Here is a 13,433-nt window from a genome sequence, read left to right on the forward strand (position 1 = left end):
GGAGCAGTGACAAAATTTGGTTTTAGGAAACAAGGAAATAGTACTGAAAGATCACAAGGACTGGTTCAGAAAATGAAGGGGGAAGCATCACCATCAAGACAACGTCAATCGGATGAATGTAGTCAACCCAGAGCGGTGTCGGGGTTGGATGATAGTGGTGAGGAAAGCCACGATGATACCATGGTGAGTGCCCCAGTTCGCCCTTTCGTGATACCAGTGATATTGGATGGTGGGAATATGGGACTAAGGGGTAGATATGGGGCCCTGATAGACATGGGATGTACCAGGTGTCTTATTAACCAACGAGTAGTGGATGAACTGAAATTACAGGTGGAACAATTGTCCACACCAATAAGTTTTGAACAGGTGGATGGGTCCCTGATTGAGGGGTCCCCAGCTATGGCGATGACTACTCCTATTAAACTTGAAATTGGACCTTATTGGGAACAGCTACGATTTATTGTTGTCCCGCATATGCACGAGGCACTAATACTAGGCCTCATGTGGTTGGATAGGTGGGAGCCCATTATATTGTGGGAGGGTGGTTGTTGTTATTTACGACTGGTGGTAGGACTGGATCCCCCTCAAGCAAATCCAAGGGAGTTCACGCAGAATTCACGAAAGGAATTAGCAACCACCACAAGTGAACATCAAAAACTCCCCTACCCGACTGAGTATTAGGATCTCGCAAAGGTGTTCACTGAGGAGGAATGTGAACGCTTATTCCCCCCCCCCACCGTAAAACCAACTGTGAAATAGAATTGATCCCAGGGTTGCAGTTACCTAAACCTCGTATGTATACGATGACTCCCAAGGAGATGGAAGAGATGAGGAATTATTTAGATAAAAACTTAGCTCGTGGCTTCATACAGCCTGGATGATTGCATATAGCTGCCCCAGTATTGTTTAGGGAGAAGGATGGAACCTTGCGTTTGTGTGTGGATTTTAGAGGGATGAATGCTGTATGCGTAGATAATGTATATCCTCTGCCTTTGATCAGTGACTTATTGGCCACGTTGGCCACCAGAAAAATCTTCACGAAGTTGGATTTGCATGAAGGATACATATTAAACAAGGAGATGAGTGGAAAACTACCTTCAATTGTCTCCTTGGTAGTTTTCAATTTAAGGTGATGCCTTTTGGGCTGCAAGGTGCCCCCGCAGTATTCATGCAGTTGATTAATGAGGTGCTGCATGACCATTTATATTGTGGAGTACTAGTGTATTTAGATGACATCCTAATTTACACACAGACTTTGGATGAACACGTAAAATTAGTACGAAGTGTATTGAGAAAATTGTTAGACGCTAAATTGTATGTGAAATTGTCGAAATGTGAATTTCACTGCAGTAAAATTGGACTATCTAGGATACAGAATTTCCCATGATGGTTTGGAAATGGATCCCAACAAAGTCACCACTGTCTTGGAATGGGAAACCCCACAAACCCGTAAACAATTGCAGAGTTTCCTTGGTTTTGCAAACTTTTATAGGCAATTTGTACCACAGTTTGCTAGTATTGCATTACCATTAACTGAATTACCTATGATATTTGTACAAATATGATAAATAGGGGTAGATAATTAATGGATAAAAGCACGGTGTATAGGATATTACATGGTGATCAGATGTAATGCAGTAGTTTTCACCAGATGGTGGGTAAACTCATTAAGTTGTTAACTGGTGTATAAATACAGCTCTGGCTGCGAGATGCACCAGAGCTGACTTTAATTCCTTTTGGTTACTCATTGTTACCTGAATCCGGAGCATTGTATGGATGAATAAAGACTCATTTGATCATTACCTTGAGACCTTTGTTTCCCTTCCTGTCTGGAATTCGGCAAAACAGCTGAGACCACCCTTCTGATAGAGACACTCAAACAAGCACCAGTGACGGCTGCAGACATTGCGAGCATAAGCACAAAAGACAAACTATTGGCACGAATATTAAACTGGGTGGGAAGGGGATGGCTGGAAAGTGAAACAGCTGAAGAGACTAAACCTTTCTGGGTTAGACAAACAGAATTATCTAAATTGAAGGGGTGTGTACTCTGGGGAGATCAGGTATAATCCAGAAAAACTAAGGGAACAAATACTAGAAATGTTGCATGTGGGACACCCAGGGATAGTTAAAATGAAATCACAAGCGAGAAGCTACGTATGGTGGCCAGGAATGGATAGGGAGATAGGAACCTGGGTGGCAACATGTAAAACCTGCCAAGAATCTAGACCAGCTCCCCTGGCTGTTCCTGACCACAAATAGGAAAAGCTGCGAGGGCTGTGGTCGAGAATACATAGTGACTTTGTGGAGCCAGTAAAAGGACATACATTCTTGGTAGTGGTGGATGCATACTCAAAATGGTTAAAGATCAGCATTATGCACTCCACCACTACTGAGGCAGTCATGAAAACCCTTAGAAGATTATTTGCAACTCACGGGATATCATAGCAACTGACAATGGGCCACAATTTCAGCCACCCAGTTGTGGCTGTAAGTGTATCATCATCATCATCATCATCATCATCATCATCATCAAGCTGTTTAGGTCTGGCCTAAGGCAGATATAAATGCCATCTTATAACTCAGTGCAAGGGTCTGGTTTTGAAAACTGAAATCTGAAAATTGACCTTCTCCTTTTCTCAGTGTTTTTAACTAGCCCTTCTTAAGCTAGTTTAAAGGACTTTTGCAACCAAGCAAGACATGCTCTTGTTAATATACTTCATCCATATAGCACAATCTGCTTCCCCCCCAAAAGGCAGAGCTTTGATCAAATGATTCTGTCAATCATCTTGACTTTATTTTTTAATCTCCTTCACTTTTCCCCTCCATGGATGACTTTGATAAATCTTTGGGCTATGAATTCCAGAGCTTCAATATCAATACATTTCAATCTATGGGAGATTATTTTTCGTGAGAATAGTGATGATAGATTGTAGTCTTAATAGTGCTTCCTTTTTAACTGCCACTGAGACGATGGAAGAAAATAATAATCATATGGTTCTTCTCTCCTTTCCTTATGGTTTGATATTTTATTTAAGTTAAAAGCTATGGTTTCCGTTGTTTCTGAAACCTATAGTTTTCTCTAAACATAATTTACCATGAGATGAAATGTCAGAAAGTTGTCATGGATTTCAGGAAGAGCAAAATGTTGCATTCCTTCTTAGAATGGTAGGTGACTGAATAAAACAATGAATGAAATCCACTAGATCTCTGATTCTCCTTAAAAAATTGTGTTTGATAGAGAAAAGTTAGAAAGAAAATATAGAATATTGTTACTTTTCATGTTGACAGCAGTGAGAATCTTATATGCATAAAGATGGAAACACACACTGCTTTCTACAATGGAAGAAGGAATGGTAAACATGGTCCTAGAGGATGTCTAGGTAGAAAAACACATCTTTAGGGGAAATGAAAATAAATCAGTGCTTTTTAACTTCTTTTTTTCTTACCAAAGAGTTATCCTTGTGGTGGCAGTCAAAAAAGTCAATGCAATCCAAAATTGCATCAACAGAGGGATACAGTCAAGATCAAGTGAGGTACTAATACCATTCTATAAAGTCTTAGTAAGACCACACCTAAAATACTGCATCCAGTTTTGGTCACCACACTATAAAAAGATGTTGAGACTCCAGAAAGAGTGCAGAGAAGAGCAACCAAGATGACTAGGGGACTAAAGGCTAAAACATATGATGAACAGTTACAGGAACTGGGCATGGCTAGTCTAGTGAAGAGAAGGACCAGGGGAGACATGATAGCAGTGTTCCAATATTTGAGAGGCTGCCACAGAGAAGAAGGGGTCAAGCTATTTTCGAAAGCACTTGAAGGCCAGACAAGGAATAATGAATGGAAACTAAAGAAGGAGATAGTCAACCTGGAAATAAGGAGGAATTTTCTGACAGTGAGAATAATCAACTGTTGGAACAGCTTGCCTTCGGAAGTTGTGGGAGCTTCATCATTGGAAGCTTTCAAGAAGAGACTGAACTGCCATCTGTCATAAATGGTGTAGGGCCTGTTTGGGTGGGGTTGGACTAGATGACCTACAAGGTCCCTTCCAATTCTGTTAATCTGTATCTATATTCTTTCTGCCCAAAATTTCCGTTAACTTTGCCAGGAGCTGCCAATTCCTCTAGAAGTTTCAGCAGACATATTATGCATGTCAGCCATGACTTTGCCACTGTCTATTTGTCTATGAAGTATATGTTATAGGATTGTGTCACAAATATTAAGAAAGAAGGAAATAATTTAAGCTATATAAACCCAAAATAAAAGTGAGGTTGCCACTTTTTATGACAGCTTTCCCAATCCGGCACTCTGCAGGGTAGGGAATTCTGGGAAATGAAATACACACACCGTAAAGGGGCTCAGGTTGAGATACATGGCCTAAAAGCCATTGAAGCTCAGTTCTTGTAATTTTCAGCAGCATGGCCACCAGTGGTTTCATTTAACAATTAAGAAGTTATTAAATGTATTTTTTTTTATTCTTCCTAGTTCCTTTTAACCTTGGCAAGTGAGCAAAGCTTTTAATACTGTCCTGGCTCATATAATTCCACTAACACAAGCTACCCTACATTTCAGGAAAGAAGTTTTAAACAAAGTCAGAATTAAGGCTACAGCCTAGTGGGTCATGTTTTGGCCCCGTGGGCTGTGCCCAGGGGTGGGATTCTACCAGTTCACACCTATTCACTAGATCCAGTTGTTAACATTCTAAGCAGTTAGGAGAACCAGTTGTTAGAAGAAATTACTGGCCTAATCCTGTAAGGAAGGCAGGAAGGAAACATTCTGGTGTTGCTTACAGAAACTGCCTCTCCGTTAACCCTTACATTACATTCTTGGCAGGACTAGACTTCCTGTCTCAGGAACTTCTCTGGAGTTTTTTTCCCCTCCTTTGCTGGTACTTTGCTTGTGTGGAGTGACCATTCAAAGTTACAATGGCACTGAAAAAAGTGACTTATGACCATTTTTCACACTTACGACAGTTGTAGCATCCCCACAGCCTTGAGAAGCCAGGCAAGGAGATGCGTGCTTCAATGTGAGTGATATTGAGTTGGCATGCCCATCCAATAACATGCCCACCAAGCCATGCCCACCAACTAAGCCACACCCACAGAATCAGCTGTTAAAAAAATTGAATCCCACCCCGGCTGTGCCAACCCAATATTGTGATCAGGTCATTGTGTTGTAATGTTTTCTTTATTTACAGTAATATCTAAAGTACATAAGAATTTATGAGGGTGTAATAAGCAATAGTAACACCATTTTGAAGAGGAGGGTTAGCTCTGCATGGGTAATTGAGCATGTTGCAAATTATGTGTATAGGGAAGAATTATGTACAGGTAGACTTCGACTCACAACCACAATTGCGCTCATTGCTAAGCAATACAGTTGTTAACTGGATTTTGCCATCCATTTTCTACAGCTGTTAGGTGAATCACACAGCTGTTAAGCAAATCTGGCTTCCTCTATTGACTTTGCTTGTCGAAAGTTGACTGAGAAGGTTATAAATGGTGATTGCATGACCCTGGGACAGTGCAACTGTCATAAATACATGTCAGTTGCCAAGTGCCCAAATTCTGATCACAGAACTATCTGGATGTTGCAATGGTCATAAGTGTGAAAAACAATCATAAGTCAATTTTTTCAGTGCTGTTGTAACTTCCAACAGTCACTAAACAATTGATTGTAAATTTAGGACTATCTAAAAGTTAAAGGTCAATGCCCTACATCCATGTTGTGAATGATTGGCTTAAACATTTAATTTTAAAAAGTGGCAAGGTATGGCCGAGATTGGTTATTGGTCATTTCTAAGTTTCTGATCCTCCACAAATACTGCATGCTGTCTTGGGAACAAATTTCTTAACTTCTAGAAACTCAGCCAACTGGTTTCATTTGGTCCAAAAATTGGGTCCTCACTTTATTTAAAGTGCTACAGGAAGTAGTGCCTCAACTTAAATTCTGATCTCTGTCCCTGGTAACTAATAATATTGGCAATACAGTAGAACCTCTGGTCACGAACGCTTCTGACCACGACCAAATTGGGTTCCGACCAAAACATTCACAATTTTTTCACCCGTGGCCTATTTCCCCTTCCGCACCATTTTTTTTTTGTAAATGTTAAATTTCCAAAAATAGATGCGGGTCATGACCAAATTGATTTGCGTCTAAAGTTATGGAATGAATTATGGTTGTGAATAGAGGTTCGACTGTAATTATTTCAAAAAATTAACATAAACCAGACTTTTGAAAAATGCTCAGAGCTTCAAACCTAAGCACCTCTGTGGGATATTTATTGTTATATAATTATGCTTAGGAACATATAGAAAATCTACAAATGAATTCACTGCAGTATCTTTTCGGTGTTAAATCACTTTCATTGCAGTTTAGCATTCCTGAAGATTACTTCACTTGATGGTCATAATGGAAGGGGAATGCCAGTTGAGCAAATTCTGATTCAACCTTCCTTTTTCCTTCTTCTCTCAGTTTTTCCTCCCAATGAAACTGAGATCCAGATAATTTGGTATCCAAATTGTATTGATATAAGCACTGCTGAGAATCTCATTAGAATATGCAGTTGTTTGGTAATGGGTCAAGTCAGGGAGGCTGATACAGTTGGAAAAATCACCATAGCAACAGAGAACAGATTTTGAAAAGGAGAGGCTAAACTGACTATCTTCTGCTGCTCTTTGGTTTCTAGACATGGCTGGAGTTCAGAAGACACCATCTGTTCAGATTCCAATCACTTAGAAAGGAAATCAGATCTACACAAATTCCTTTGCCTTAAATCAAATCCAAGCTGAAAATCTGAAAACACAACAATTATTATTTATTATTGGTAACTTTGTCTTTTCTATTTTTCTCAAGAAATAGGGGAGGGGGAGACCAAGGGAAGGCAATATAGAGCCCTTTTTTCTGCAGTACCCAAAATCTGCGTTTTGCAAATCTCTATGATTAAAAATCGTGGCTGCCAATATCTGGTGAGAAACACAAAAGATCTGTACTTAAAACCCGAAAGTCTTGGGTGCTCCAACACTGGAGGTTTTTAAGAAGAGACTGGACAGCCACTTGTCTAACATGATATAGGATTTTTTTTGCTTGAGCAAAGAGTTGGACTTGACCTCTTCCAACTCTGTTGTTCTCCTATTCTGTAAAAATAAAACCTAATGACAATGTTGATATCAAGCTTGTCCTCTTCAGATCCAAAAGCAAAGGGAAAATCCAGATCTGCTCCGTATGTGACAAAGCTACAGTATATTCAGTTATTGGTCTGGCTACTTTTGCCTTTTCCCCAGTTGCTAAGGGTATCTTCTGGCCACCAAAATCTTGGCTATCCCTTGCTGACAATAGGGATTAAGAGTTTTGGCATAACTAGCTGTAGAAAAAGTCAAATTTAATAAATGCCCTTTTTAACAATTGTTGATGTCTTTTGAAGTCAGTTCATCTCAAACATGCTGAGTGTGTAAATCTCAAAATGTTACAAACTAGGCTAATAATTTTCTGTAAACATAGTTGGGATACTTGAATGGCTATAAAAATTGACTTAGCACTAGATAGTAGCAGAGAGTGGTAAAGTTTTCTAAAACTCTTTGCTGCTATCTAGGGTTTGTCCAGATTTTTGAAATCCAGTTCTAGCAGTTCCAATATTATCCAAATATAAGAGCAAATGAAGATGTGATTGAAAAGCAATGAATGGAAGTTAGGAAAAAAGGAAATACAGGATATTCATATCATATATCTACATATTTGTCATCTCTGTGCCTGTCTGTCTGTCTGTCTATTTTTCTATCTATATCTACCTATCATACTAGTAATATCTATAAGGACTTGCATTCTAGGACATTATGATTCAGTTAGCCTGCTCCAATTTGCCGTTTAAAATAGAAGCCCAAGGATGTATGTTATAGGCTGTAGGTGCATGTGTCAAGTCTTAGATCAAATATCAACATCAAGAAACAAAATGAGGCATTCTTCAAAAACTGGCTAAAGGCCAGGTAAAGGCCGGTCATAGTTGAACTTTACCTGAGAGATTTAATCAGTGAAGTAAAATCCAGTAATGCTGAGGATGCTTTGGAATAACTCTGGAAAAACAGAGAGAGGACATTCGGTGATAGAGGAATAAGAAAGAAGAAAGACTTATCTTTTTCTAAAACCTAAGATGACCATGAGTAAACAAGGAACAACAAGAAAAGGATTTTCTTCCTAAAACTACAGCAGTATAACATTTAACGGAACAAATTACAGAAATATAATATTTCCATAATCTCAATTATTGCAGTCTAATTGTGACAATGAATCAAACAAGGTATATGTTGAAAGGAAGCCAGATCTCAACCACATATATCCTCCACTGAAGGATTAGATTTAGGAAAATGAAAGTGGGGAAATTAAATTTCTACAGTACTCTATTGTTCATTCTGTCATTTAATATTTTTTTCTCAAAATGGCCATTAGGAATAAAATGAAGTAGATTTAATTTTCTGTTTCCTTTCGGAAATATTTTCTGATTTCAAGTATTGAATGGTTCTAATCTGGTGAGTTGTATGATGGGAGTCCACTAACTTTGGAAATTGAAAAACAAAACAAAACTGGATGGCCACAATGGCAAAAAACTTTTAAATTGCTATCAAGAAAATGACAAGAAGACATCCATGAAGACATTGGGAGTCATCAGGAGTCAATAATAAGTTACAGAAGACTTCTATTATTGCCTTTGACTTGTGTTGGAGTAGATTCTAAGAGATAATGGTATGAAGGCAATGGCATATTTGAGAGAACAAGCAGTATTCAAAGTTTATGGTTTCTTTACAGGGAATTACTCTCTTAGTTTCCTTTATTGGCCTTGCTTCCTAGAGTCTATCTGCATCCTTTTTCTGTGGTGGTTGTTAAGTAAATCCACAATTGTTAAGCAAATGCCATGGTTGTTAAGCAAACCCATTGTTTATTATGGGACATTTTTACCAAAAACCAGAGGTATACCCAGTTTTCAGCAAAAACATCACAAATATGGTCACACGATCACTGAATTCTGCAAATGGCTGTGAATGTGAAATGTTTAAAGATGTGATCATAGGGGAAGGGGTTGTCAGAACTTCAGAACTGTGTTGTAAGTATTTTTTTTGGGGGGGGGGAGATATTGTAACTTTGAACAGTCATAAAGTGATTGGTTATAAATTAAAGACTATCTATATTTCACTATAAAGCACAAATGGGAAACTTTAAAGAGTTTGCTGCCTTATGGATGGCTCACCATAGAACATCATAATAACAAACAGGGATTCTTAAAATAAAGAATCAGAATAGTCAACTGTCCTAGTCAAAGGAAGATCCACTCTGAGTGGAAATTGTAGGCATTCCTGAATGGAACAAATAGATAACAACTCATTTATTAGAATGCATTGTGTGAAGAAACTTCATTAACTTTCTCTTATGAAGATTGGAGCCTGAACTGTCAGCTCAGCAACACACATTCACAGCACCTCCACTCAGTTTTATTACATAATTGTTTAGTCATTTATTGGATTTATTTTTTTACTTACTTAACTTTGTTTAGATGAGATGGTAGTGAAGGCAAAAAATGGATTTTGCCTGGAATTGATAGTTAAAGGGAAAAGAAAGAAATACCATGGTTTTAGCTCAGGATATCTCCCTTCTTTGAAGCATGCAAAATAGCCAAGAATTGAGGAGCACTTTGTACAAAAGAAAACTGTAAGTAAAACTCACCCACCCACCCCCATACACACTTTTAACAAATTTGAAGCTTTAGAATGGGACATCCAACAGAGCTGGAAAAACAACTATTAGATCTTTCCTCATTTCTTGGGGGAGAGCAAAATAATAGCCAATCACTATTATAAGGATCCAACCTGGGTACCTGCTCCAGGGGACCTGAAATGAAACCCAAAAATAATAATTAAAAAATCAGAAAATACAGAGGCTACCATGGGAAAAATCAACTGAATTTATGGCAAAACAATGCTTCCACACAGGGCAAACTGTTATCTCAATATTTGAGCAGCTTACAGTCATAAAATATGAATTGGAGACATTGAAAAGAAATATAGCATTTTTCTTCAAAAGCAAGGGCTTTCTTTTCCCACAAAAGTCTTTGTAACAGACAATCAAATCTCCCATTCTAGGCAAGTGTGCCAATAAGGAGCAAGGAGCCAAAGAAATAGCTAAATAATATGTTAAAAAGCTGCAGGTCTCTAAGAATAACTCTCTATCTCCTGATAAAGCAAAGAGAGGAGAACTTAACAAATACTAAAAAATTATTGGAAGCCAGCAAGTATTTTCCCTCCCCCAATTAAATCATTCACTGCAAACACAACAGATTGCTCTCAGAATTTGTATGAACAGACTTAATGTTGAAATACCAGGAGAGCAATCCTAGCTTCCTTAGGTCAGCTTCTTCACTGCCAAGGTGGGCAGATTGATCTACATGCTGTTAAATGGCTCCCAGATCCTACAAATTGGAAGTGGATACTCTTGTCCTTTAAACAGCCTACCATCCCTTTGATGCCACTCAAGATGAGAGAATATCTAGCTTCCTTTCAATTTTTTCCTCCTAGAGTCCTTTGTGATGAAAAGGTTAAACCTTTAATAGCTAATATGCTAGCTCTCAAGGTCACTGCTTCTTCACTCCCAACCTTGGGAGAGCAAGGATGTGGAAGTCAATCAGCTTTACTTGAAGAAGATGTTCTCAACACAGAAGCTGGCCTAATTAATGCTTTTAGCTCTTTACCACAAAAAGAACAATATATTGTTTAAACCAGAAAATCTGAAGAAAACCTTGTTGGTCATAATTGCCACAGCTGAGCCACTTATAGATCTTGTATCTCCAAATATTGAGCCTCTCACTTTCTCCTCATTGAGTAACAGATTGCCTGAAAATGGCCCTATAAAAAAATAGAGGTTTGAATCCTCTTGGATCCATGAATGCAGTTGAGATATCATTACTTTCCCCCTAATTAGCCCAACTTTGTTGGGGCAGCTGGCGGGCCACAACAATTAGTTTTATTAGTGTTGGAAGGGTAGTCAGGGTTTTCTGTGGTGGGATGTTTGGAGTATGTCATATTTTATTTGTTTTGTAGTTGCTGGTATGTAGCTGCACCTGCTTCACTTTCTTGATGGTTGTTTTCCAGTTTTTTTATTGCTCATTTTGTTGATTGATATTACTGGTCATTGACCAAATACATAATAAATTTCAATTTTCTCCTCCAAGTTAATCCAATACAATAATTCAAGCCAATTTTATAAAATCCAATTTCCTTCTCACTTTCTCTGGTTGCCGCTTCCACACATTTTCCTCCAAAAAAGTCCTTTATTTTTTAATACCGGTGTACCTCAAAATCCATATATTTTGCCTGATTCACACTCTGCTTGCTGCTTCTCTGTTCCAGCACAGTCTTAGTTTCCAGACTGTTCTTCATCTTTGTGGTTGCCATTTTAGGACCACCGCTATTTTGGGAGGAATTTTTCCTGTCAGGGAGAGGAGTTGCAGTTCCCCTCAATCCTCCAGGCAATTCCCCACTTCTTCCCACACTTCCAGGGTGGTTCTGGTTCCAATTGGGACTCTCCAGCAGGTGAGCTCAGGGTGAAACTGGGCACAGTCATGGATTCTGCTCCAACTCCAACGGTGAACAAAGTGGAAGTCCTCCAATCTTGACTTTTTTTAACTTCCCTGCAAACACCCCTAACCATGAGCATCTTCAGATGGTGCAAAGACAGCAAGTAACATCAAACCACATAGAAAGTAATAATGATTTTACAAGGCACCTATGCCTGAATAATGGAATTTTTTTCTATTACCTATATTCTGCTTTTGACGTGATTGATTTCTGGCTCAGTTACTAGAGTTATGGAAGTCTATACCTCTTTTTCAACTCCAGGCAATCTTCAAGAGCAAAGAAAATTATCATAGAAGGATAGGGAATAGAAATTATCCTTGTTGAAGTCCCTTTAAAAAAGTTAAATTGTCCAACCACATACACAACTTATTGTTTCATTAGTAGGCTTTTCAGCCATGTAAAAAAATTGCTACCCAGTCTTATTAAAGATTTCATCAGAAATTGTTGTATCTACACTTGTTACTTTTTCCTTGGTAACAAGACCAAGCAACCAGGTCTAATAATCTTCCATTTGATTACTCTTTGATGCAAAGCAGATCATTGCTTTGTAACCATTACTCTAAAGCTGTGTTCCTCAATTTCACAATTCCTGCCAGCAGGAAATTGAGGTTCACACAGTTTAAAGTTGCCAAGTTGAGAAACACTGTTGTAAAGTGCTCACTATATAACTGGGAGCAGTCTTGATAGATTATACTTTTCACTCCAATCTAGTAACCTTTTGTTGTGTTGGGTATCAATTGCTATAATCACCAATTATTAAGCCTGGCCATGTTAACAGTGAATTATGGGAATTAACATCCAATCCAAGGTCACATGAAGAACCTCAATACTCTGGAGAACACTAAGATAGATTTCCTATTAGAAATATCCAGAACATATTTCAAGTCTTCAGTTACTTGTTCATCAGAAAATTTTAGCAATCCTTATATCCGTGATGGCAAACCTCTGGCACACATGCCAGAAGTGGCACACAAAGCCATTTCCGGCACATGAGAACTCAGCCGGAAGACCCTCAGTGTGCAGGTGTGCGCACCGCCACCTGACAGCTGATTGTCAGGTATCTGGCGTGCATGCGCAGGGGGTGCAGGAGTGCACAGAGATGTGCAGCATGTGCTGGTCGGTCATGCATGCATGCACAGATGGATGGCGTGGGGGGTGATTGTGCGCACATGTACAAGGGGATCACGCGAACATGTGAAGAGACATGCAGCACGCTGCAAGAGTGATCACGCAGTGTCCAGCAAGGGAAGTGTGCGCAGACGCACGCCATCCAGCAAGGGGATCGTGTACACATGCACAGATGCACAGCACACTGCAGGGGTAACACACGTGCATGCACAGGGAGGGTGGGCGGGCCCCCAGCATGCATTGCCTTCTGGGTGCTGGCACGTGAGCGCACGTGGATGAGCACACACACAATTATTGGCACGGGAGCTGAAAAAGGTTTGTCACCACTGCCTTATAGGATGACTTTTGGCCACTCAAATATTTTTAGATCAACCCACTTCACTGGAATCCTGTGATGATAACATGGAAAAGAGAACTATTTGAGGCAATATAATTATTCTGGATTTGTAAGATACTGTATAAATATAATCTTATTTCAGGGTATGGATTTATACATCAGGTGAATTTCTCATCTAATACAGTTTTATGTAGGATCCAATCTGGGTCATTCACCAGGATGAAAAGTTTAGTCTTCTGAGCTTTCGAATTCATAGTGGAGCCCATCCTCAAGGAACTTCTCACCAGTATGTGTGCCTTGGATTATTCTATGCGTAGTATTCTACTCTACACATGATATTTTTGTGG

Source organism: Notechis scutatus, chromosome Z (genome assembly GCF_049901735.1).
Source record: "Notechis scutatus isolate UNSWTSFEM ecotype Mainland chromosome Z, rNotScu1.2, whole genome shotgun sequence".
NCBI classification, from domain to species: Eukaryota; Metazoa; Chordata; class Lepidosauria; order Squamata; family Elapidae; genus Notechis; species Notechis scutatus.